The sequence below is a fragment of the Sinocyclocheilus grahami genome, unplaced genomic scaffold (assembly GCF_001515645.1).
Source record: "Sinocyclocheilus grahami isolate Dianchi unplaced genomic scaffold, SAMN03320097.WGS_v1.1 scaffold1131.1, whole genome shotgun sequence".
NCBI classification, from domain to species: Eukaryota; Metazoa; Chordata; class Actinopteri; order Cypriniformes; family Cyprinidae; genus Sinocyclocheilus; species Sinocyclocheilus grahami.
The window spans coordinates 196789-222694 of NW_015506310.1; the positions used below are offsets into that span (position 1 = coordinate 196789).

At 38.4% G+C, this 25906-nt stretch overlaps 1 pseudogene; it reads left to right on the forward strand.

Moving 5' to 3' along the window:
• Positions 1 to 25906, forward strand: part of LOC107567160 (connector enhancer of kinase suppressor of ras 2-like) — a 65435-nt pseudogene that overhangs the window by 2619 nt on the left and 36910 nt on the right.

The following is a 25906-nucleotide window of genomic DNA, read 5'->3' on the forward strand; positions in this document are numbered from 1 at the left end:
ATACCTACCTCTTCCGGATTGTCTGAATTGTCATTGTGTTTTCTGACTTATTTTGTTTTCGAATTTGTCATTGTGTTTTCTGACTTGTTATAATGTTTTCTGAATTGTTGTTGTGTTTTCTGAATTGTTATTTTGCTTTTTAGACTTGCATTTGTAATTTGTTATTTTGTTTTCAGAATTGTGATTTGTTTTGCACTTCTCGGTCACCGTATTAAACACACCCCTCCAACCATTAGATTGCTATGAGTGAGAGACAGAGAGGAGGAGCGCAAAAATAAAATCATGTCCTCTATTCAATATTCAGTTTCAGCTGGAAATATGGCACTACACTGAAATAAAGTCGGCAGCAACTTCCGGTTCTCGCGGACTTTAAAATGGCATGTTTATTTCAATGCGTTACTTGCTGTTTACTTGAACAGTTACTTTTGTAACAATTTCTGAGTGAAATTTTTTTCTACCCAAATTTTATTCAGTGTATAATGATTAGAGTATTTTATAGTAAAATACAAATATTGTCCTGTTTATAAAATTTTTTTTTTTTTCACTAGCATGTAACTTATGATTACCATTTAGGTTTGTATTGTGTGATTTTTATGGTATTTTGTGTTTAATTTTTTTTTTTTTTTTTACAATGAAGCTTTTATGTTGAATTAAATGGCAAAAGGTCTAATCCATATTCAGCCTTTTCTGGCAAAAAAACAACAACAACAACAACAACAATAAAACAGCCAACTTAGACAGACAGAAATAGACATGTCAATAAAGCATCCGATAATACGATTATCCGATAATATGAGAGGGGAGTGAAAGGCAGTCAAATGATCCCTTTACTATAATTTGGTTATACAACATTAGTCATACTGTCCTTTGGTTTTGTTTAAGAGGATGTGATTGGGAAACAGTCTCATTATAGAAAATGTACATTAGGTCTATTACAACACTAAAAATCTTTTGCATTAGATATGGTGAACCTCTTTGAGAAAGATCATTGAGTGTAATTGGATGGTTTATTTAGCTCAGGAGTTCTAGATGAAGTGAGAAAAGACGGACTTTAAAATGGCATGTTTATTTCAATGCGTTACTTGCTGTTTACTTGTACAGTTACTTTTGTAACAATTTCTGAGTGAAATTTTTTTCTACCCAAATTTTATTCAGTGTATAATGATTAGAGTATTTTATAGTAAAATACAAATATTGTCCTGTTTATAAAATTTTTTTTTTTTTCACTAGCATGTAACTTATGATTACCATTTAGGTTTGTATTGTGTGATTTTTATGGTATTTTGTGTTTAATTTTTTTTTTTTTTTTACAATGAAGCTTTTATGTTGAATTAAATGGCAAAAGGTCTAATCCATATTCAGCCTTTTCTGGCAAAAAAACAACAACAACAACAACAACAATAAAACAGCCAACTTAGACAGACAGAAATAGACATGTCAATAAAGCATCCGATAATACGATTATCCGATAATATGAGAGGGGAGTGAAAGGCAGTCAAATGATCCCTTTACTATAATTTGGTTATACAACATTAGTCATACTGTCCTTTGGTTTTGTTTAAGAGGATGTGATTGGGAAACAGTCTCATTATAGAAAATGTACATTAGGTCTATTACAACACTAAAAATCTTTTGCATTAGATATGGTGAACCTCTTTGAGAAAGATCATTGAGTGTAATTGGATGGTTTATTTAGCTCAGGAGTTCTAGATGAAGTGAGAAAAGAGAGGAAGACAGTCATTTGTAATTCAAATAAGGAAAACGTTCCACTTGGCTGAATGTTTTGCCTTTAAGTAATTATGTTTTTGAAAAAGGTAGATCAGCATCTCCATCTTATTCCTCCCTGTGAGGATTCACAAGATAGGAATTCGGTCCTCAATGTGTACGCTTGTGCAGGAATATGACTGCAGGTGTTTTTTTCAGCGGTAACCAGCTTCAGTAAACCAGCTTCTGTTGAGCAAGGCACCGAACCCCCAACTGCTCCCCGGGTGCCGCAGCAAAAAAATGGCTGCCCACTGCTCTGGGTGTGTGTTCACGGTGTGTGTGTGTGTGTTCACTGCTGTGTGTGTTCACTGCTGTGTGTGTGCACTTTGGATGGGTTAAATGCAGAGCACTAATTCCTAGTATGGGTCACCATACTTGGCCACATGTCACGTCACTTTTATTTTATTTTTTTTAAACATACAACAATGTGCACTTGTTTGCCTGCACGTGTTATCTTGTTGTGTGGATGTCTTGGCTTGAGTTTTGTTTGTGTCAGATGGCGTGTGATGTGTTCGGGAGGGTAAATATGGTGATGGCTCATACGGACGATAACAAACTGTGCATTAATGTGTTATTCACTTATTTTGCTCATACGCAGGAACATGGCTGATGCACATTAGATCACAGTCTATATGTGCAATAAACACATGTAGTCAAATACCTAGAGGTAAGGAACTGTTTAAAGTACAAACATCCGTATATTTGGGCAAATCTAAACTGCTAAGGAAGGATAAGCGAGATATGAGATGAAAAGGCAGTGTAGGAATCATCAAGAATTATAGCAAGGCGGTGTTCCTCCCTAACAGAATGCCAGAAAGGCTTTCTTATGCTGTTTGCACACTAAAAGCATGCTCACAAATACACACCGTCGCTCTGTAAGTTGACGTCTCCTGAGGTTCACAGAGAATTTTAAGAAGCTTCAGACATCGTCTTGACGTGGCCAATGCTTGGCTTCTAAAAAGCTGGAGAATTTTATCGGCATCTGTCTGTTATGTGCAGAAGAAACCCCGCAAGCTGCTGTATCATCTGCTGAGACACACCGAGGAGCAGAAGATAACGTATTTATGTGCATGTGTATCAGTGTAAGGCTGTGTTAAAGCCCCTATGGGCTGATGGTGTCTGTGTGATCATTAGAGTTTTCTGATCAGCAGCGTGCAATAATGCGCTCAATGTTTCACACAAAGATACTCAATCCTTGCACAACAACAACAAAAAAGACAATTCTGTTATCATTTGACTTATTGCTCTGTTTCATATATATTTTATAATACTTTTATTGTGCTTTTTTGTATGGCTGGGTGTTTACACAGATTTCATGATTTGGTTTAAATTCACAAGTTTGCAATTCAATTCCGTTCCAATCTTGATTCAGTATCGATTCATTTGAATATATATCAGGTGCAGTACATGTCATTTTTTTTCTCATGTGTTACAGAATTTAGGTGAAATATAGCAGTCAAAAACTGTGTATTTTAGCAATGTATGAAGCACTTCTCACACAGAAATCACTTTCGTTTATCAGTTTAGTGGTGGTCAGCACCATGCATTTGCATAAGCTACTTGAACGTGAGCAAAACCTGCATGGGGAACTTTATTGTGAAATTCCCAATTGCACAGATTCCTATTGAAATTAATGGAATTTACCTGTGAAATTTCACAGAGCAACGATAAATGTGACCACACCTTAATCCTGTGAACTATAAAGGGAACCCTGTCAGCTGGTACATTACTATAATATTAAATGTTGAAATTAACCTTTCATGTTATAATATTTTTTTAATGATATAATTCGTTTTTTGTTATTCCCTGCATGGGGAACTTTATTCCTAATAGGAACAGATTCCTATTGAAATTAATGGAATTTACCTGTGAAATTTCACAGAGCAACGATAAATGTGACCACACCTTAATCCTGTGAACTATAAAGGGAACCCTGTCAGCTGGTACATTACTATAATATTAAATGTTGAAATTAACCTTTCATGTTATAATATTTTTTTAATGATATAATTCGTTTTTTGTTATTCCAATTCATTTAAACATTTAAATGGTGGCTGTCATAACAATTTTCATGACAGATTTATTTAAACCTTTAAAATAAATATTTTAACCCAGTCCTACTTTTTTGTGATTTTTGAAGCTTGACAGCACTTGGTCACCATTTATTTTCATTATATGCAAAAGAGCAGCATGAACGTTCTACTGATATTCTCTTTTTGTGTTCTACGGAAGATATGACATTTGGAACGGCATTAGGATGAATAAATGGTGGCAAAATTAATTAATAACTGTCCTTTAGCAGCATTTATTAAGCTAACACAGCATGTGCGGCACGCAATACAGTAAATCTATGATCAGTGTGCATGGCGATATGCTGCCCAAATATGTTGACTAGGACTGCAATCATTTTGCTTGTCTGTGTATCAGGATTATGTGCTGTATATATGAAAATGCATCTCTTCAGAACAATCTTTATGTGTTTGTCTAGGTCTACAGCCGTGCATATCTAGCAGCATACCACATTTTCATGTGTGTGAGCTATGCGTGTTGGGTGTGTTTTTGGTGTGGCTTGCATGTTTGACATCCTTCATGATATGTTTGAACTGAAGGCACATGTTGATTACAGATAGTTTTTATTTTAGCTGGTATATGGAGACTATTAAAAGTATGAGAAATATCTGACCAGAAGCAACTGTTAGTGTCATGCACCCTCTTCTGCCAAACAAGTCTGTGCTATGCTCATGCCCTGCTTTAAAACTCAAACTGTAACTGGTTTTATGATGGTAATTTGTAAACAATTAGTGGTAAAACAAAAACAAAACTGGAAGCTGTGGTTACCAAAAATTCACGGTAAAAAAAAAAAAAAAATTGTGAATCAAAATGTTTTAGGCATTACTCGAGGCGTAACCGTTTCCATCATTTCACAGTAACTGTTTCCATAATTAACTTATATAATATTATGTTAATACACAGTTAGTAATCATTACTGGTACAGTAGGTATCAACCTGCACCAACCTACATGAACTACTAGAAACTGCTTTGCATCTTAAAATGTACTGAAAACAGTCATTATAATAAAGGTTACAGGAAACATTGAGTTGAAGTTCATAAATTATTATTACTAATAATAATCATTAATTACAAACATGTATAAACCATGTACAATGGTCAGAGGCATGACAATAAAATATGTAAAACACCTAATTGCCACAATTCACTCGGGGAGCAAGGAACGAGGAAAAGACATTGATTCAACAAGTAGATCCGACAAATTAGAACTGAAAGGACTAGGGCATTTAAAGGCAGGATAATTGGACACACCTGGAATCAAATTAACACAATCAACATGAGGAAGAAACTGGGTCACAGGGGCAAAAACACACACAGAATAGTTCATAATCCTGACATAACACCCCCTCCCGGAAGGTGCGTCCTCGCACCGTAGCAACAACAGAGGGAGGCGTGGGTGGGAACTTGGGAGGAGGTTCCGAAGGAGGACGGATATCCGGGAGGAGGCCGGCAGACAGAGACCAAGGGGGCGACGAAGGAGGGAGGAGACAGGAGGGACCCGGAGCAAGAGGAGCACAGCAGGACCCAGGCCACAGCCATGATGTCGACCCACGGTGGAGGCGATGGAGGGAGGAGCCATAGAGCAGGAATGGCCACCGACTCCAGGGGGCCGACCAACGGTGGTGGAGACGGAGAGCCGATGAGCCAGGGCGACGGGGAGGATCCGGAGTTCCTAGGCGGAACAGATGGCGCCGGTGACCGACGCGGAGATGTGGATCCGGGAGGCCGCTGTGGAGCCAGAGCAACAGAGGACTGAGGTGGAGCCGAGGGGATGAAGGAGCCTGACGGAGCCGGAGGGATGAGGGAGCCTGGCGGAGCTAGTGGACTGCCGGGCCACGGCGGAGAGGAGGGGGAGCTAGGAGCCATGGTGGAGCCGACGGGTCCACAGGCCGAGGTGGAGTCCGGGGCTTAGAGGCTGGAGGTGGAGTCAAGGGAAACTCCAGCCACGGGGACACTGGAGGATGGCAGTCCCGCGGAGCTCGCACCTCATAGATGGTGGGCTGAGGGCGAGCAGAGGGGCTGCCAGACGACAGCGGAGGAGGAGGCAGGAGAGGGTGGGAGGGTGGGAATTTTCGAGGAGCGGCCACAGGAGGGCACTTTCTAGGAGCAGGCACTGGAGGGCACTTTCTAGGAGCGGGCACTTGAGGGCGCTCTGAACTGAATTCAGGGGCTAGAACCCTTTCCTTGTCCTTTTGGCACTTTCGCCCCACCATACTCGGCTCACCCTCAGCTGTGGTGCAGGGGGCGGAGCTCCTCTCCACGCTCACACCATCCATGGCTTTCTCTCTCGTGGCAGGCATTGTTACTGGCTCACACACCTTGACTGACGTCACGGCCTCTGGCTCCGTGGCGATCCTCAGCTCTGTCGCTCTCTCTAGCGATGGCTCGTCGGTCGCGGCGGGCTCTGGCTCTCCGTCAGCGGTGGGCTCGGGCATGCGCTCCGCGCTTCGGGGAGATGGTGGGCTGGGCTCTGGGTCGGGAGTGGCACTGGTGATTAATTCCTGGGAACCGGCGGGGAATGGAAATCCATTTCTCGCCAGTGTCCACTCCACAATTCAGCTCGAGGGCCATCTTCGGACGACGGCGCTCTGCACGCGGTGTTGAGGCTTGCGTCATAGAACGCGCAGAGCGCATCGTCCGGATAGGTGGTGAGATGGGCCACAGCCAGAAACAGTCTGGTATGACCCTCGAGCTAATTTTCCCCCTGCTCCAGCAGGAGGAGGATGAATTCAGGGCAAAGGAGGGGATCCATAGGGCACACAACGGAAACAAAAAAACTGACAAAAAAGAAACAAAACGGAGGGTACAAACGGAGGTAACTGTTTGGGTCGGGTCTTCTGTCTCAATTCACTCGGGGAGCAAGGAACGAGGAAACGAGGATTACTTGAATTACACAGTCTTTAATAATCCACATGAAAACCGAGGACATTCAACAAGTAGACCCGACAAACAAGATCTGAAAGGACTAGGGCATTTAAAGGCAGGATAATTGGGGAGGAACGAGACACACCTGGAATCAAATGAACACAATCAACATGAGGAAGAAACTGGATCACAGGGGCAAAAACACACACAGAATAGTCCATAATCCTGACACTAATGTGCAAAAAATAAGTCATGTATTTTGATGCAATGTTTTTTTTAATTATAAGGTAAATTGTAAATACCGTTCAAAAATACTGTTCAAAAGTTTGGTATCTTTGAAAGAAATTAATACTTTTATTCATGCATTAAATTTATCAAAAGTGACACAAATAAACACTGTTCTTTTGAACTTTATATTCATCAAAGAATCCTGCAAAAATGATCACAATTTCCAGAAAAACATTAAAAGAGTAATGGTCATCTAAAATTCAGCTTTGTCATCAAAGGAATAAATTATATATTTAAAAATATATTGAAATAGAAAATTGTTTTTTACATTAAATTGTAATAATATTTTACAATCTTACTGTATTTTTAATCAAACAAATGCAGCCTTAGTGAATATAAGAGACTGAAAAACTTTAATTTTAATATAATAATATTTTTCACTGTACAAGGTAAAGATTAACAAATTAAAAAATTTTTATTGTTGTATTTTTTTTTACATGTGATGTTTTTTTCTGTCAGTGGCTTCACAGGCAGCAAACAACAAGCAGAAAGGTTTTTATTTACATATTTTGACTTCTTTTGGCCAGTACAGTGAAGGAGAAATCAATAATGGGATTAGGTCATGTTGTGGTTTGGATGCAAATCACATGTCAACCAAGTGGGTTGCTTTGTCCTTAATGTGTCAAGAGCATGTGTGCTACCGCTGCACCACGGCTCTAGCAAAAGATTTGTTCTATATAGTAACTGTTGCAGTTTTGAATATTTCTGAAGACATATTCTCTGTATAAATCCATGATCTATACAGTGTTTCCTGTTCCCATATTCACAGGTTTCCTAGCACACTGCGATTACCATGTTGCAGCTCTAACATTAGCATACGGTTCAGTGGTGATGACCCCAGGTGATGCCGCTGAAGGCCAGACAACAGCCTTCCCAGCGCAGAAGAGCCCTGTGACCTTCCCTCAATGCTCTTTTTTTCCTGCCCTCCTCAATGCTTCCTGTGACTCACTCCTATGTCCCCCTCAGAGTGGTGCCATGGGCATTCTGAGCAGAATAATAGCAGTAAATCCAATAAAACTGCACACAATAAAGCTCAAATGTAGCCTTGATTAAATGCATGTTGTACTAATCTATTTAACTGAGCAGTTCAATGGGATTTCACACGTATCGGCCAAACACAGCCTGTTTTGCTGTTTGTTGACAGACACTGTAAAATAACTACAGTAGCTGTGTGTAGTAGTGTTCAAATATCAGACAGATTCCTGCATAATACCCCAGAGAAATTATCTGTCTTGAAATGGGAAAACAGCGTGTCGTCAATAAAGGGATAATTCATCCCAAAAATTAAAATTCCGTCATCATTTACTTCCCCCTCATGTAGTTCCAAACCTGTAATACTTTCTTTTGGACAATTTTGAACAAATGTTATGGTCAGTCAGGTTGTTCTTTTGAGTTGGATGAATCAGTAAATTGGTTGATCCATTTCACAAAACCAGTCTGAACGATTAATTCAGGAATTAGAGTGATCTGGTTCTTGAGTTCAAGGGATCTGGTTGCAGTGGCTAACAGCTCACTGGGTGGGAAGATTATTAATGAATGACGTGGTAAATTTTGGTCTGTTCCTTACACAAAGGACATGGCTTCAGAAAACTTTAAATATGGTGTAAAAGTCATATTTGACCACTTTTATCATACTTTTATTGTGCTGCCTTTTTGAATTTCCATTCCAGTGTTATTTAATATCATTGAGATGCTAGTTTTTATAAATATTTTGAATTAGTTTTTATTTTTATATCTTTTGTTCTTTTGTTTTCATTTTAATTTTAGTTAAAATTGTAGTAATTTATTGAGTGTTTTGTCATATTTAAAAAAATTTTGTAGTTTAATAAAGTTTTAATAGTCTATAGTCTATTCATTTTTATTTAGGTTTTAGTATGAGTTATTTTAGTACATCAAGTTAAACTAAATTAAAATGAGTAATGTTGCCTTGGCAACTGGCTAAAATAATTTTAAATATATATTTTATTTTCAGTTACCTTTTTTTTTTTTCAAGTAACATTTTTTAAATGGTTTTAGTTTTAGATAACTGGGAATGCTTTAGATACTCGCATATTGGTTGTTTATTAGTACTTATAAGGCACATATTAATGCCTTATTCTGCGCATGACTACCACTACAATAACTACCTTACTTACTATCAAGCAGCAAACTGAGAGTTTATTGAGGGAAAACACTCTATATCTCTATGTAACTCAAGTAAGAATCGATTGCTTAGAGAGTTACGAAGCTCCTGATCCCTCTTTTGGTTCTGAGCCACACCGTTTGCCAAAGGATGGATTCAGGGCAGTTTAGAGGTTTTCAGGTCACAGCTGTAGTGGACCAGCTTCTAAGCCGCTTTAGTCAATGTACTGTAAAGCTACGATCAGATTTTCTTCTTCAGCACAACTTTCTCTCCTTACTCATTCCTTAACCTACTTCACTCTCACCCTCTCGCTGCATCTTCCTCGGTTCTGACTGTTGGCCGACCACCCGCCTCGCTTGACAAAGATTAACGGTCCCAGATGAACGTGCGGCGCTCTTCTTTGTAGTATTTAACACAACTTAGCCACAGCGGCTGCAATTAACAGCAGATTAATGCCCTCCTAATCAATGAGTTTACTGTTTGTGTACACAGGCGCTGTGTGAGCTGGACTGTCTCGCTCAGCCACAGGAAGAGCAACACTCTCTATAGAGATTAGTTGAAGTGCTAAAAAGACAATTGATTTCATGTTGCTATTTCTAATTATTGGGGAAGTTCTTCTGACAAAAACAAATGCCTTGCCTTTTCTGACTTGTTTCTGTTGTGAATCTGTCATGGTAAAATATATCTACACCATTGCTGTTCAGTGCAGCTATTGAGAGTCTCAATAATAATATTCCTATAATATTTCATTAGCATTACAATGCAAATGCCACACAAAAGCTGAAATCTCTGAATAGTCCATTGATGTATTAGATGTTTCTTGATTTATTTATTTGTCATATATAAGCTTCTCATCTCACTGCCAGTTTTGTCTTGGTAATGAGGTCCTACTTAAACACTCTCCCCGGCCTTATACCGTCTCTATAGCAACATACAGTGACTAACGTGATGATTTCTTTCATTTGGAAGGAGTTTAGATCAGCCTGGTAAAGAAGCGGATTTGTTAAGCCCTCAAATTGCATGCAAAGCCGTGAAACCTTCGCTTTCAGCAGTTTTGAATCATGCCGATATCTGAACTTTCTCCTCACGGTCCATTAGATGTATGCAACAGAGAGATGAATATCAGGGATTTGATGAAAGGGACATATTACATGCTCTGCAGCCTTGTCTTTTGTTGTGAAATGAGCATGCATATAATTATATAAAGGAGTCAGAAAAGTCATGGAGGAGAAACACAAGTCTGTGAGGGAATTTAAGTGAGGTGGAGAGGAAATGAATAGTGCTGAGAACAGAAGGAGGGAGCTGGGTGGAAGTGAAGTTTAAGTAAAGGCGCTTAATAAGTCAATTAATTGAATAAGATTTAGGAGCCAAATTACATTTTAGTTCCCAAATTACCATTATTAAATTATTTTTTTTGTGAAATATTTATTATTATTATTTTTAATTGCATTAATTGATTTATTACACATTTTGTATTTATTACACTCGTGAGTCAGTTGTGAACCAGATATTCAGCTCACTGACTGAGTGAATCTGATTCAAGCCCTTAACTTAGAAGCAAATGCAAGGCCTTATCATGAATCTTTTTAAACTGACTTATCGAAAATAATGGGTTCATAAGAGTCTTTTCATGAATCAGACATAACTTGCATTATGTTTTTGAAATGCTGGTGCTTGCTGACAATAAACCAGATCATACATGAAGAAACAACATGTGGATGCTCGCAAAGTTTTTCTGATGAGCGTTTGTATCATTTTATTATCATTTTAATTTATTTATTCATTGATTGATTGATTGCATTGAATTTGCAGCCTTGAGCCCTGAGAATGTTTTTGCAAAATATTTAATTAATTATTTTAAATATTATTTATTAATTTATTATATTTTATATCTTTAATTACACTTGCGGTTCAGTGAGGGAGTCAGTAAACCCAGTATGAATCTGATTCAAGTTGCTAGCTCATAAGCAAATATGAGACTTTTCGTGAATCTTTTTGCCTGACTCATGTAAAAAACGGTTCATAAAAGTCTTTGTGAATCGGATATTACGTAATGCTGATGCATGCTGGTAAATGCCACTGTATACGGATGCTCACAACGTTTTCTTTACATTACTTTATATATATTATATTCAAGTTTTTTTTTTCATCTGAGACCGTTTTATTTGCACATTTTCCAGCCTGTAGTCCTAAGAATGGTTGAATCACACTATATGCAAATAACTACCTGCTTGCTTGTACATAAATTATCTCAAATCAACATATTTCTTTTGGTTTAGCTGAATGTGTTAAAGAATTTCTGCCTCTCTTCTATAAATAAATGGTGTTTTGTTTTGTGTGAATCTGTGGGAGAAGATTGCAAAGGATCAGTATAGAAGGGTAGGGGACACGTGTTTCCCAGACAACAGCTAGCTCTTGCCAAACAGGTTTTCCCTTATTAGTGACAATAGTGCTTGAAGTCCACTGATGTCTGTTCATGACAGCAAAGCATTTCAAAGTTGTGTGTCTCAGTCTGTGCCGGTCCACAAAATGAGGCCTGTTTAAACAGCTGTGTGCCAAGACTTTCACAATCCCTCACTACTGTTTTTTTATGTGTGCTGTTTTAACTGCTGTAGGCTAGTAAGAGCTGTGCATGTAAATCTTTAGCCTCCTTGTTAGAGCGCCCGCCTCCCATGCCGGGGACCGCGGTTTGAATCCCGCTCGGAGCGAGGTGAAGTAGAACTGGTTACATTTGGTGCCGTGACCAGATGGCAGTATGGTTTATGGGGATGAGTGTAATGCCGAGTTCACACTGCACGATTTTCAAACTCGTCGGATCGCCCGTTGTTTTCACACTGCGTGACTATCTGGGGTAGCGTTCAGTTGCTGCTGTGTTCACATTGCACGATGGATCGGCGACAGGAGGGGTCATACTGCATGACTTCACAATAGGAAGAATCGCCGACAGCTCTGTCTGGTCCGCAAACTACGTTTCACAACAAAACACACGCGAGAAGTGATAAGGAAATAACGCGAGAACCCGCGTGCATCAGACCGGAGTTCTCGAGCAAGACTGTAATTATTTAAAAAAATATATATAGCCCACAAATTGTCTGTGAGCTGATTTCCAGCTACAAGGAGAAAAAGAAAAACAGATTATGCAGGAGGGAGATGCAGGGAACAGGGATTGGGTGTTCTGCAAAGAGAGTTGGAGGTAAATAATTTTGCTGATGTAACTGTTATGCTGATGTTGTGGCTGGTCAAGCAAATGATTGTGCTTGTTCCTGTATGATATAATTGTTCGTATATCTATTAAAATACTGATATTCTGGTCTAACTCCTCCCTGAACTTCCCTCTGCCCTGTGTCTTGGTCTCTCATTGGCTGTAGGTCATCGCCAATGTAGTTTTCAGTCAGAAATCATTGCACACAGCGTGATTGTGAATCGCTCCAGATATTTAGCATGCCAAATATTTCACGGGTGTCGGCAACGCGTCGGCGATTCCCTCAGATCGCGTCTTTGATAATTCACACTGCGTGATTGTCACTCGCGTGAACGAGCACCGATTTGCCTCCGATTTTGGGCATTTGTCGGCGATTTCGTAAAACCTGATGGCGAATGAAAAATCGGGCTAAAATCATGCAGTGTGAACTCGGCATAACTGTCGTAGGCTAGTAAGAGCTGTGCGTGTGTATCCCTCACTCCCCTGATGTCAAGAGGTGCTCTAGCGACTGACGCTAGAGATCGTGGCCTTTAACCTCCTTGTTAGAGCGCCCGCCTCCCACGCTGGAGACCGTGGTTCAAATCCTGCTTGGAGCAAGGCGAAGTAGAACTGGTTACACTGTACCTATACTCTTTTGAGGGCCACCACATAAACATGCAGTCGGCTCCTACACTCCCATGTCGGGAGTTGCTTATAATGTCTGTTTTAGTCTCATTTAGTTAGATTGTAACCAAACGGATGTAAATGAATACGTACTATCCAAGATGCTCTAGCAACTTGAATGATGTTTCATTTTGCTGTGTGTTGCTCTTTTCAAGGTTTGGATGACTGTCTACTGCAGTACATTAAGAACTTTGAGCAGGAAAAGGTGGGCGGTGAACAGTTGTTGAGAATCACCCATCAGGAGCTCGAGGATCTGGGCGTTTCTCGAATCGGCCACCAGGAACTCATTCTAGAGGCTGTGGACCTGCTTTGTGCACTGGTGAGCACATACGCACACACACATACAGGTGCATTGTGTTCTCACCACACAAATTTGATCTGCTTTACCGAGTAAGGGAGTTTTATAGCGTCTTGTTGAAGAACTGTTTTGTTTAATGGCAGTGTATTGTTTTTATAATAACATAACTGAAATGGCATAATAGAAATTATAAAATGCATAGTTACAGTTCTGGATGCAGATTGGTCAATCCAGCATTCCACCTGTGTTATATTCCATGGGTGTATTATATATGATGTATTATGTGCATAATATATTACATCCACCTAGTTCAATAGATCAGGGGTTTTCAAAGTGTAAAAAAAAGTTTAAATTATATAATCTTTTTTTTTGGGCATTTACAGGGATAGTTCAAAATAAATACATAAAGAGCACATGAATAAAGACATATATATAGTACATATAAAACCTCTGCCTGAATCCCATATTTGTTTCCCCAAACAAATCAGAAAAAAAACATACACATTCATACACATGTACATAAAAATATTATAAATGTGTGTTAATTATTATATGGAAAATATTTAGAAAAATATATTTAGTTTTTCTGCCTATCATCATGATATTTTAGATGCATTAAGATACATTTAGGAAGGCAAGGGGCATTTAGAAAGAGGATCATCATATTTGAGGGTCTGTGTCATCAAACAGTTTAAAACCTCTCTTGTAGATATTGGCATATTAAAATGCCCAAATTGATCAAGTACTATATGTTTATCTTTATTCTTGAAGCACCTGACCCTGTTTTCCCATGCTGCCTGTATGTTTATGGTAATTGCATCCTGTGCAATTAATAAAAGCCAAAACAAACACTTTAAATCCTTAACAATCCCTTGGATTATCCCTCCATTTCCCACTGTCATCCTGCACACGGATTCTAGGCTGTTCTGACAGGGTACAAGAGAAATAAGGACGCCTATGCTGAAGGAGGGAAAGAGAGGCGGAGCAACTGAAAAATTAGGTGGGCAGAGTCAGTAGAAAACTGGCAGCAGTCGGGTGAGAAAAGGATAACAAATTAAAACAGGAGAGAAAGGCTCAGAGGGAGAGCGAAGAAAAGTGTGAGACAAGGAGCACAGCAGTCCTGAGCGGATGAAGGAAGAGGGTAGAAAAAGGAGGGTGAATGGGGTATGTTAGCCAATATATTTGCAAACTGGCCTCTTTTTTTGTTCCCACCATTTGTTATGTCATGTGCTAAAGCCCAGCTAGTGCCTGAAAGCCTCTTATGTAATGCTTCTCTGGGTTTGTCCAACATGGAGCCATGCTGTATTAAATATGATTACTCATATATCCCTCATGCTGGTTCTATTGCAAGACAGACCCCCTCTAGCTTTTGTGTGCAGCAAGGCATTCTGGGAGAGCCGTACTGTAGTGTCACAGTACATGACTGTAAGGGGGTATCGGGCAGAGGGATTTGACCATGGTTCTTACACTGCCTACTAACAAGCCAGTACCAGCAGTGATCTATGCATAATGTAGATCTTACTTATGCTTATCCACTTGCTATTTTTATTCATTTCTATGCATAATGTAGAACATACTTATGGTTATCCACTTGCTATTTGTATTAATTTCAACATACCCAAAAATGTATCTTAAATCTTGCATAAATATACTAATATCTCTTTATGTATGAAATATATTTGGAAAGTTGCTGTGACTGTGCATTTAAAATGAACTATTGAAGGCTAAATGTGATTAAAAATATATATACACGGATACATTTATATAAATGTTAGCCTAAAATCTTAATGTTGATTTGAAAAGGAATAGATTGATCCATACATTGATATATACACACTGTTCAAAAGTTTTTGGTCAGTATGATTAAAAAAAAGACATTAATACTTTTATTCAACAAGGATGCATTAAATTGATCAAAAGTAACAGTAAAGATATTTATAATGATACAAAAATGTTCTATTTTGCATAAATGCTGTTTTTGTAAACTTTCTAAAGAGTACCACGGTTTCCACAAAATATCACGCACCATAACTGTTTTCAACATTGATATTAAAGAGGTCATATGATGCTGCTAAAAAGAACATTATTTTATGCATTTGGTGTAATGAAATGTGTTTATGCGGTTTAAGGTTTAAAAAACACATTATTTTCCACATTATTGTTTCTCCTCTATACCCCGCCTTTCTGAAACGTGTCGATTTTTACAAAGCTCATCGATCTGAAAAGCAAGGTGTGCTGTGATTGGCCAGCTATCCAGTGCGTTATGATTGGCCGAATACCTCAAGCGTGTGACGGAAATGTTACGCCCCTACCATACTGTGATGCCCTGTCAGGCCGGAGCGACGAGACAAAAACATTAAAACCCATTATAAACGAGGCAATCATTGCATCCAGTGGGGACATAATTATGGATTATAATGACTTATACTGTCTTTTTACACGTTGCGTTGCATCGCGCCGCCTAAACATAAAACCATGTCTGTGATCGGAGAAATGACAAACAACAAGCCCTACTCTACACTACCCAAAAAACTTGCTTTAAATATAAAAAATATAAAATATAAAAACTCTTTAAATATAAAAAACATACTTACAATCTGTGAGTCAGAACAGCCGGCATTGTAGTCTACTCTACCAGGATCAGGAAACAGTCCTCCATAAAATGTGCTGCACACATCTGAATATTTGGGTTGAAGTGTTCTGGAACAGTGTTTGGAACTTAACCACTGATTTAAACAAAGTAGTTTCGCTTTCACAATGAAACACAGCGTCACACACGGTGGCCTAGAGTGAGCAGAGGCCGGGGGCTAGAGTGAGGAACGGCTGGAGGGCTTGAGTGAGCAGAGGCGGCGGGCTTGAGAAAGGCGCGGCCGGCGGATTTGACGAAGGAGCGTCCGGAGGGCTTGCGGCAACCACATGTGACGACCCCGGGCTGGATTCCGCTTCATCCATGGTGATCCACAGCGCAAAGTTGTTGTATTTCCTCAGCGACCAGCACGGATCAGCTCTAGGCATGACGAAGCAGATATCGTCCTCTTTTGGAAGACCAAACAAAGTAGTTTCGCTTTCACAACGAAACACAGCGCCTTCACAACATGGTGGCGGCAACAACAATACTACAGCGAGAATAAAAGTTACGCCTTCTTTCTTTGCGTGAACATTTGGGTGGTGTTATACAAATCTTCCCACATCGTGACGTAGATATGTGGGGGCGTGTTAGAATGAGCCATTTTAGGTAGGTGTGGCTGACTCTTAACTTTTATAAAGAATATCTCTTTGGATTTGAAACTGTAGTCTTTGCAATTTTACAGATCTTCTTTATGCACCAAGAGCTTGTAACACTCCAAAGAGAAAGGAAAAATTTAAATCGCATCATATGACCCTTTAATAAGTTGTTTCTTGAGCAGCAAATCAGCATATTATTATGATTTCTGAAGGATCGTGTGACTGGAGTAACAATGCTGAAAATTCAGCTTTGCCAGCACAATAAATTACCATTTAAAATATATTACAAAATTATTAATTCACAATATTACTGTTTTTAATGTATTTTGATCAAATAAATGCGACCTTAGTGAGCATAAAGGACTTATTTTAAAAACATTTTAAAAATCTTATACTAACCCAAACCTTTTGAACAGCATATATATATATACAGTATATACTGTATATTCATATATATTTTTATAGCAAGGTATTTAGTAAATTTTGTGTTAACATTGTGTTAACATAGCGTGAGTTGTGTGCCTCTAAATTACCATTTTCTCCTTCTCCATTTTCGTATATTTAATCGTTCAGCGGATGCTTTTATCCAAAGCGACTTACAAATGTGGAACATCACAAGCAATTTGTCACAGAAGACAGGAGCCAAAAATATATGCAGTACCACATTGCAGAGTTTCAAGAGTACGCTACAGTATTACAGAAGCTGGAACAGAAGTTAAAATTCTATAAAGTAGAGAAAAGAGAGATTTATTTATGGAAAATGGCTTTTTTTATTGTCATAGTTTAGCAATGCTTACAAAAATTTGTCTTTAGCTGTTTCTTGGAGATTGTGATGGTCTCACTTTCTCTTTCTTATTCAGAACTATGGACTAGAAACAGAGAACCTGAAGACTCTGACCCATAAGCTGAACGCGTCAGCCAAGAACCTGCAGAACTTCATAATGGGCCGGCGGAGGGGCGGTCACTATGATGGCAGAGCCACCCGAAAACTTCCTAATGACTTTCTGACCTCTGTAGTGGACCTCATCGCTGCTGCCAAGAGCCTGCTGGCTTGGTTGGATAGGTTAGTCCTGCAAAGAGACATAAACACAGCCCACAACAAACACAGATATATCTACAGACACATTTTCAAATTCATTAAACTGTGCAGCTGCATATATAGTGGCCCTAAAAGTATTTGAACACCAGTACTTTAATGATGAATTGTTTTAATTATTATTGTTTAATTATTGTTAATTAAAACAAACTATTTCAAGTAGTTTTTGTTAACTGAAAATGAAATATAAATATGAGATGAAAAACGTATACAAAAATTTGAAATGTTGCATTGGCAATAACTGAAAAAGTTGAAATGCTAAAATTACTTAAACTGATATAAATAGAAAATAAATTTGAAATATTTAATAAACAACTAATAAAAATGATAAAAGGCTTAACACAATTACTTAAACTACAAAAAATTAAAACTAAAAATATAAAAATTCAAGCTAATAATAAAAGCTTTAGCCACACTTAATTTATGGATGTTTTTTGCATTATTTCACAAAATACTAAATATCAACATGGTATTTAAAGAAAGATAGCACAAGCACATATTTTTGCAAATAAAAAATACTTTATTGATGATAAAACAACACATTATTCACACATTCATTATTATTTGATGTTTTAAATTCATAAATTAATAGCGTCCAAAAGTGTCTTTTAGGGCTCCTGTATTTAGCAAACACAAAGTTCAATCAAAGCAGCCTTAGTGATCCCGTTCCTTTATCTACCATGCATACGGTCACATGACCCCTCATCTCATCTGAAAGGATCCATTGTTTCGAACTCATCAGTGAGGTCATGCAAGAGGCCACAGATGACACAATCACGCCGATTTCCTTATGTAACACCCATGAGCAATCAGCTGACAAACAAAAGATGAGTAAAGCGCTTACGTAAGTCTCTTCTGTTTCGGAGGAGCTGGCCCTGAAAGCAGCCAGCGTGCCTGCTAAGCGCTTCTGTTTATCTCTCAAGTGTTTGCGCAAGGTCACATTTTGTGGGCTTGCATTAATTCCTTCATCAGCTGATGCTTTAGCTGGCCACGCCTCCTCGTTAGTGCTGTACGCCAAGTCTACTGTGTAACCGCAGAGAAGATTTCTGTGATACTGTTTGCAACATCTAGTCGACTAGTTGATTAGTTATTTTGCTAGTCGATGTCTTGGGTCAGTCACACTAGATATCTGATATGGTTAATTTGGATTGTTCACATACAAGTTTCACGTGAACCAATCTAGAACAAATTAAGTTGACTGAAACTATAAGCAGGAGATGGGTGTTTTGCACCATTTATGATAATGTGTCATGAAACACATTGAAAGAAAACACGCACACTTGTACAGTGCATGAACACTTGTTTCCTATTTTCAAAAAATGAATTCCCGTGATGGCAAAGCTGAATTATTAGCATCATTACTCCAGTCTTCAGTGTTACATGATCCTTCAGAAATCATTCTAATATGCTGATTTGGTGCTCAAGAAACATTTCAATCAGTGTTGAAAACAGTTGCCATGATACATTTTGTCAGGATTCTTCACAAAAACAGCATTTATTTGAAATAGAATTCTTTGCTGTAATTTTTGATTAATTTATTGTGCTGAATAAAAGTATGATTTCATTCATGCAAAAAAATAAATAAATACTAAATAAAAAAATGACTGGCCCCCAAACTTTTGGACTTTTTAAATACCTTACTAATATAGGAAAAATTTTGATGAAAGATGAAAATTCAGTGCTCTATCAGTTATTATGGCCACAAAAGGGAGCAGCACGGTTTAAACGAAAGACTCTGATGGTGATAGAAAGGCAGTGATCTTTGCAGTCTGTATGATGTAGCACGTGAGCAGAGCTTTAGTTGCCGCCCGAGCCTCTGTGAATTAGTGCACTGGAGTGAGAAATCCACTCTCTCCTCTCGCTTTCAGCTCTGTCTGTCTCTCTCTGTTTTTGTTCATCTTCATCTCCCTCCCTCTCCACATCCTTCTTGGGTCACTTCCTTTAAGCTCTCATTTATCATCATGAATGTCCTGCATTGCCTGAATTAGACACATTTGGCAGTGCAGCGAGACAAAGGAAGGTTAGACACAAAATGTGGTAGTGATTAGAAGTGATCTAATGGTTAATGGCAGATGTTACTTCTTCATCAGGTCTCCGTTCGCTGCCGTGGCAGACTACTCCATGACCAGGAATAATGTGATTCAGCTGTGTCTGGAGTTGACCACAATAGTTCAGCAGGTATGGACTCAAACACTCAGATTATTACATAACACTATGTGTTTGTAAAAACACACAGTGTTTTTAAGAAATATTTCACACCAGAATTTATTTTTTTGTTTTCTTTCTTCCGTCTCGTTTTGCTTTCAATTAAGTTTCTGTTAAATGAAAGTGGATAGTGATTTTATTTTACTGTCAAGCTTTAAAAAAAAATCCAAAACACCATAAAAGTATCAGTCCTTTAGCGAAAATAAATAATAAAAATAATTACAATTTAATCATTTACAAAATGCTTATGTAGGGCTATTAAATATCTCACTCTGTATAAATATATATTAAAAATGTATGTATATATATATATATAATAAAAATGTCTACTGTTTAGGTAATTATACACACAAACAAATATGTGTGTGTATAGATAGATAGATAGATAGATACATCAAATACCTATATCTAGATATTATTTACCTATCTTCTTACTGTTTAAAACTATAGCTTATAGCTTGCTGAAGGTTGTTGGGCATGATATTTACTGTGGCAATCAGAACAACATGAAGGCAAGTAAATGACAGAATTTTCTTTTTTTTGGTGAACTGTCCCTTTAAGTCTATTTTCTTCATTTCACCTACACCAGTGTCACGCCATATTTTAGCACTCTAGGACTGAAATGTCTTTTTTGAGAATGCTTGGAAAGCAGGGTAAAGTTTCTAGGGCAGAAGGTTCTTTAAAAGGAGGCCATGGGTGTTTTTTCTCCTTCTCAATTTTCTGTCCTGTATTGAAATAGTGCTGCTCTGGTATGGGCCATTGAGGGCGAGGACAGACTCCCAGGTGGGAGAAAAGCGATGTGTCCCAGAACATATGAAATACAGAAATATGAAGGCTTGTAGAATTTCCTCTTAATGATACTTGCTGTGAAATGAGTCTGTGTGTGTAAAAATGCCACAGCTTGCAAGTCTCATGTTGTATCGTCTTCACTCTGAAGGGCCTTTAACACATTCAACCTTTACATAAAGTTATTCTCTCTTAATTAAACACTAATGTATTCGCTCAAGCTTTATTTACTCTCTTTTGAATCAGCCTGTGATGTGTAGGTTGCGTGCTGAAGGAGATTCCCAATATGTTTAATATTAATCATGTGTGCGGCCAGTCCAGCTCCCCGAGCTCCTTCAGCCACAGGCTGGAAATCTACTGTTAAGCATAGTGATGGAGAGTGGAGGAAATGAGCAAATGAGAGGAGGAAGAGGAAAAGTATTGCACCAGGTTCAGTGTGGGAGGATGACTCATCTCCGCCTCAGCTGTCTGCTCAGGACAGAGAACGCTGCCTTTGGCTATTTCAGATAGGTGCAAGACACGGTGCCAACAACTACAAAAAAAAATGCCCTGTGTCCTACAAGCAAGGCTCAGCTTGCCAACTGAGATATCCCAAAACTGTGCTTACCCATTAGAGCAGAAATTATATAATGAGCTAGTATAACATAACTGGGAAGCATTTTATAACTTTTGTTGATATGCCATTAGCAAATATTATGTAATAGTCTTGATGATTCAAATTTTAATATATATATTAATCAAAGTTTCATGACATGAATGTACATTAACTAGAAAGCATTATATAATAATTTAGTATTAAATAACACTACAGGAAAAAATAATTAGTATCTTTCTTGCTTTCCAGTAAAAATATCTACAAAACAACAAAATTGCACCAGGAGGCTTGTTTTTAGAGAATATATGTTGACTTAAGTTTTTTTTTCTTGTAAGCATAAAGTGAATATAATTTAGTGATTTTATGCTTAAAACAAAACTTTTTGCAATGGAGTAAGAAAGATTAACAATCCATAGTAAATATATTATTAATTTTAAATACTATATATAAAATGTACTGTTAAAATATTTGAAAATATAAAATTATTATTATATAAATTATTCTTAATTTAAAGTAAGTTTAGATTTTTTTTTACTGGAAAACTAAATTAAAACACTGATTAAGAATTTTTTTTTGTTTGTGTTATAAATGAAATTTATTATGAATTTCATTTCATATCTGTAATGTAATTAAAATGGTATTAAAATGTAATTGTTAAAACAACATGTTCTTTTCTTGTGTTTTAGGACGGCACAGTGTATGAGACAGAAAATAAGATACTGCATGTGGTAAGAGTGACATTTATATTTTCACACAACCTCTTTGTTCATTTACATAAAACTCCTTATCTAGCTCCTCTGTTCAAAAATAGAAATATGTGTCAAAGTGAGAAAAAGAGAGCAAGAGTGTGTGTGTTTGTGTGAGGTGAGTGAGAGAGAAATATTCACATTTGATTCATGATTCTAGCCCATGCTGCACTGTCAGTCAGGGTACAGCTGGCTCTCTGCTATAAATACCAGGACAGGCCACATTTCGTCTCAGAGTGACAGCGAGAGAGAGAGAGAGAGACAGAGAGAGTTTCCTTTTGCAACAGCAGGAACACCTTCACTGATTAGTCACCAGCAGCAGATACAGGGAGAATTGTGATTGGACAGATCAATTCAAAGAAGACAGCAAGATCATAGAAATGTATGCTTATGAGACCATCCTGGTCACATGATTACATCATAATATGGTGCATCCTGTCGACACTCGGTCTCAACGCAGATGGTGTTTACGAAGCATCGCGGTGAACATGCAACAAAATCATCAGCATATTGAAGCCCATTAGCAGCTTCAGCTAGGAGACGCTTTCTGTGCCTCTCTTGGTCAAGATATCTAAAATTCTTAAACTTCTTTATTCTCACTTTTCTTTCTCTCTGTCCTCAGTGTAAGACACTGTCAGGCGTGTGTGACCACATAATTTCCCTCTCTTCGGACCCCATGGTGTCCCAGGCCGCCCATCTGGAAGTGGTGCAGCTGGACAACATAAGGTCCACAGATGGACTGGTAGGTATCAGGATGCCTAGATTTCTCATTTCTCCTCCTTATGCACAAACTTCAGGAGATTTCAAGCTAGGATGTGTTAAAGGAGTTCCCATATATTTGTCTACAAAACATCAAAACGACTTTAAGATGGTGAAAAATATATTAAGACTAATTTTCTTCATTTATTCAGTAATTAATTAAATGTATTAATTATTCAAAATTGAACTTGTTCAATCTTGTTGATCTTTTTACTTCCTAATGACTGATATAGATAGATAGATAGATAGATAGATAGATAGATAGATAGATAGATAGATAGATAGATAGATGGTATTCTGGTAGTTGTGTTTGAATGAGCTTCGGGCAGTAACATTTGGACAATTACATATAGACACACTTGACACTGTCAGTATCTGCTCAATAAAGCCTGAATAGAGATAAAAAATAAACATTCACACACCCTCCCTCTCTCCCCCTATATCTCTTCTTTATGAGGCTGTGTGTCAAAGAGGATTTGTGCTTGCATGTCATGTCAGCAAGCTTCTTTCAATGTTTTCCCAGAATGTGTCCGATATTTTCAGGCAATGGCTCTAAAGTGTCTTTCTCCTTGCCCTAGGGCATGTACATCAAATCAACCTATGATGGCCTACATGTCATCACGGGCACTACAGAGGGAGTGAGTGGTCATTTTCAATCTTTCAGTACAATCTCAATATGACATGTATGGACAGTTCAGCCGAAGAAAGAACATTGGTAGTACATGTAATTATAAAAACAATTGTTTTCTCATGTGGAATCCAATGGCTTTCTTTCTCTCCCTCTCTCAGTCGCTAGCTGACCGCTGTAAGAAAATCCATGCTGGTGATGAGGTCATACAGGTCAATCATCAGACAGTGGTGAGTGTATCTATCGCACACAATAATTTTACCCTATAGCTGATAACATGGCCAGATCATTCCTGGTCAATGAGGGACTGACTTGAAATGTATATGATATGAAATATACATGAAATTGAAGTTGTCTGATAGTGTGCTGTTATTTTCCCAACAAAAATGATGTCACTACCTGGAGGATGATTGTTGTTAGTTTAAGTGATATTCACAAAAGACTGAATGTATGTACATTTTTTAATAAATTGAGTTTTTCATGTTGGAAGTACACTACCATTTAAAAGTTTGTAGTTGTTTTTTAAGTAATTCATACTTTTTTTTCAGCAACAACATATTTAATTGATCAAAAGTGACAGTGAGACTTTTACATTGTTACATAAAATATGTTTTTCAAATAGTTATTTTGATCTTTCTATTCTTCCGAGAATCCTGAAAAAAATAGCAGAGTTTCCACAAAAAGCAGCACAACTGTTTTCAATATTAAGTGACTTAAGTGAGTGACTTGACATGTGGCCAAGTATGGTGACCCATACTCAGAATTAGTGCTCTGCATTTACCCATCCAAAGTGCACACACACAGCAGTGAACACACACACACACACACTGTGAACACACACCCGGAGCAGTGGGCAGCCATTTATGCTGCAGCACCCGGGGAGCAGTTGGGGGTTCGGTGCCTTGCTCAAGGGCACCTCATTCGTGGTATTGAAGGTGGGAGAGAGCACGCTGTACATTCACTCCCCCCACCTACAATTCCTGCCGGTACAAGACTCGAACCCATAACCTTTGGGTTATGAGTCCGACTCTCTAACCATTAGGCCACAACTTCCCCATTAATTCCCCATATTAATAATAATATGTTACATGAACACCAAATCAGCATATTAGAATGCTTTCTGAAGGATCATGTGACACTGAAGATTGGAGTAATGGTTGCAAAATTTCAGCTTTGCTAGCACAGGAATAAATTATATTTTAAAATATATTCAAATAGAATTTATTTTACATTATTTTACATAATTTCACAATATTACTATTTTTACTGTATTGTTGAAAAAAAAACAGCCATGTTGAGCATAAGAGACTTCTTATTAAAAAAGTCTCACTGGAGTCACGTGGGATCGCCGAAGAAGATGGCAGCATAGTTGTATAGCTCTGTAGGCCCACCAATATTTTCAATATATCCGAGCATATTCACTCCACATTTTTATTACAACTAGCATCCCTGGTGAGCATAAATATTTGTGAAATAAAAAGGTGCCTTAGATAGCAGATGTTTACCTCCACATCTAAGTATTTTAAGGGGATTTCGACGAGCCGCATGACAACGAGACAGACCTCGCCGCCACATGAGTCGCCGTCACCCCAGCGGAAAGATCAAGATTCAAAGATAAAAAGGAAAACTTATTATCCGAAATAAGTAAAATGAACTCTACCTTACAAGGTGTGGCGACAGATGTGTCATCAATCAAAGAGGTTGTCACCGATCTCAAAAACTCGGTGAACGCAATCCAAGAAAGGCTGGACGAAGCGGAGGGCCGCATCTCTAACATGGAAGATGTCACCTCGAAGCTCGTTGGTGATGGCGATGGTTATGTGGAATCGAACTGAGGATTCAGAAAACAGAAGCCGCCGCAACAACGTAAGGATGATCGGTTTGAAAGAGGGGCTGGAGGCAGGTGGAATGATCAAGTGCGTGTATAAAATCCTATCGGAGGGACTGGGAATCGATCCGGATGGAGAGTTTGAGATTGAGAGGGCGCAACGTGCTTTCACTCCTAGGTCCGATGCTGATCGACCACCAAGAATAGTTCTGATTAAGTTTCTTCGTTCCTCAGCCAGGGAGAAAGTACTACAAGTGGCCAGAGAAAAAGGAATGATCGAATGGGATGGATGTAGGATTTCCTTCTTTCCCGACATGTCAAGAGAGCTGGCCAGAAGACGAAGGGAATTCACTGCGTCGCGGAGGATGCTGAGAAGTGTCAATGTCAGATACACACTGTCATATCCAACCTCACTCCGTTTCACATGGCAAGGGAAGAATATGGTGTTTACATCGAGTGCGGATGCAGAGCAGTTCATTAAAGAACATTGCGGGGCACCAGGATAAAGGGACCAAATGTTTGTTGCAAAATCGCCGAGTGGAGTTGATGGGTCAGGTGCATTGGGTGGGAGGAGGAGTCGAATACCTGTGCTGTCTCAGAACAGTTTTGACAGCCAGAGACCAGGCTGGATAGCTGATTCGGCACTTCACGGACCGCAATCTCGGGGTGTTTGAACGTAGACGGTCCTCATTGTTTGGTATGACCGGTCATTTTTTGTTGTTTACTGTTCTTATTTTTTCTGTTGTTAAGTTCGTGGGAGGGGTT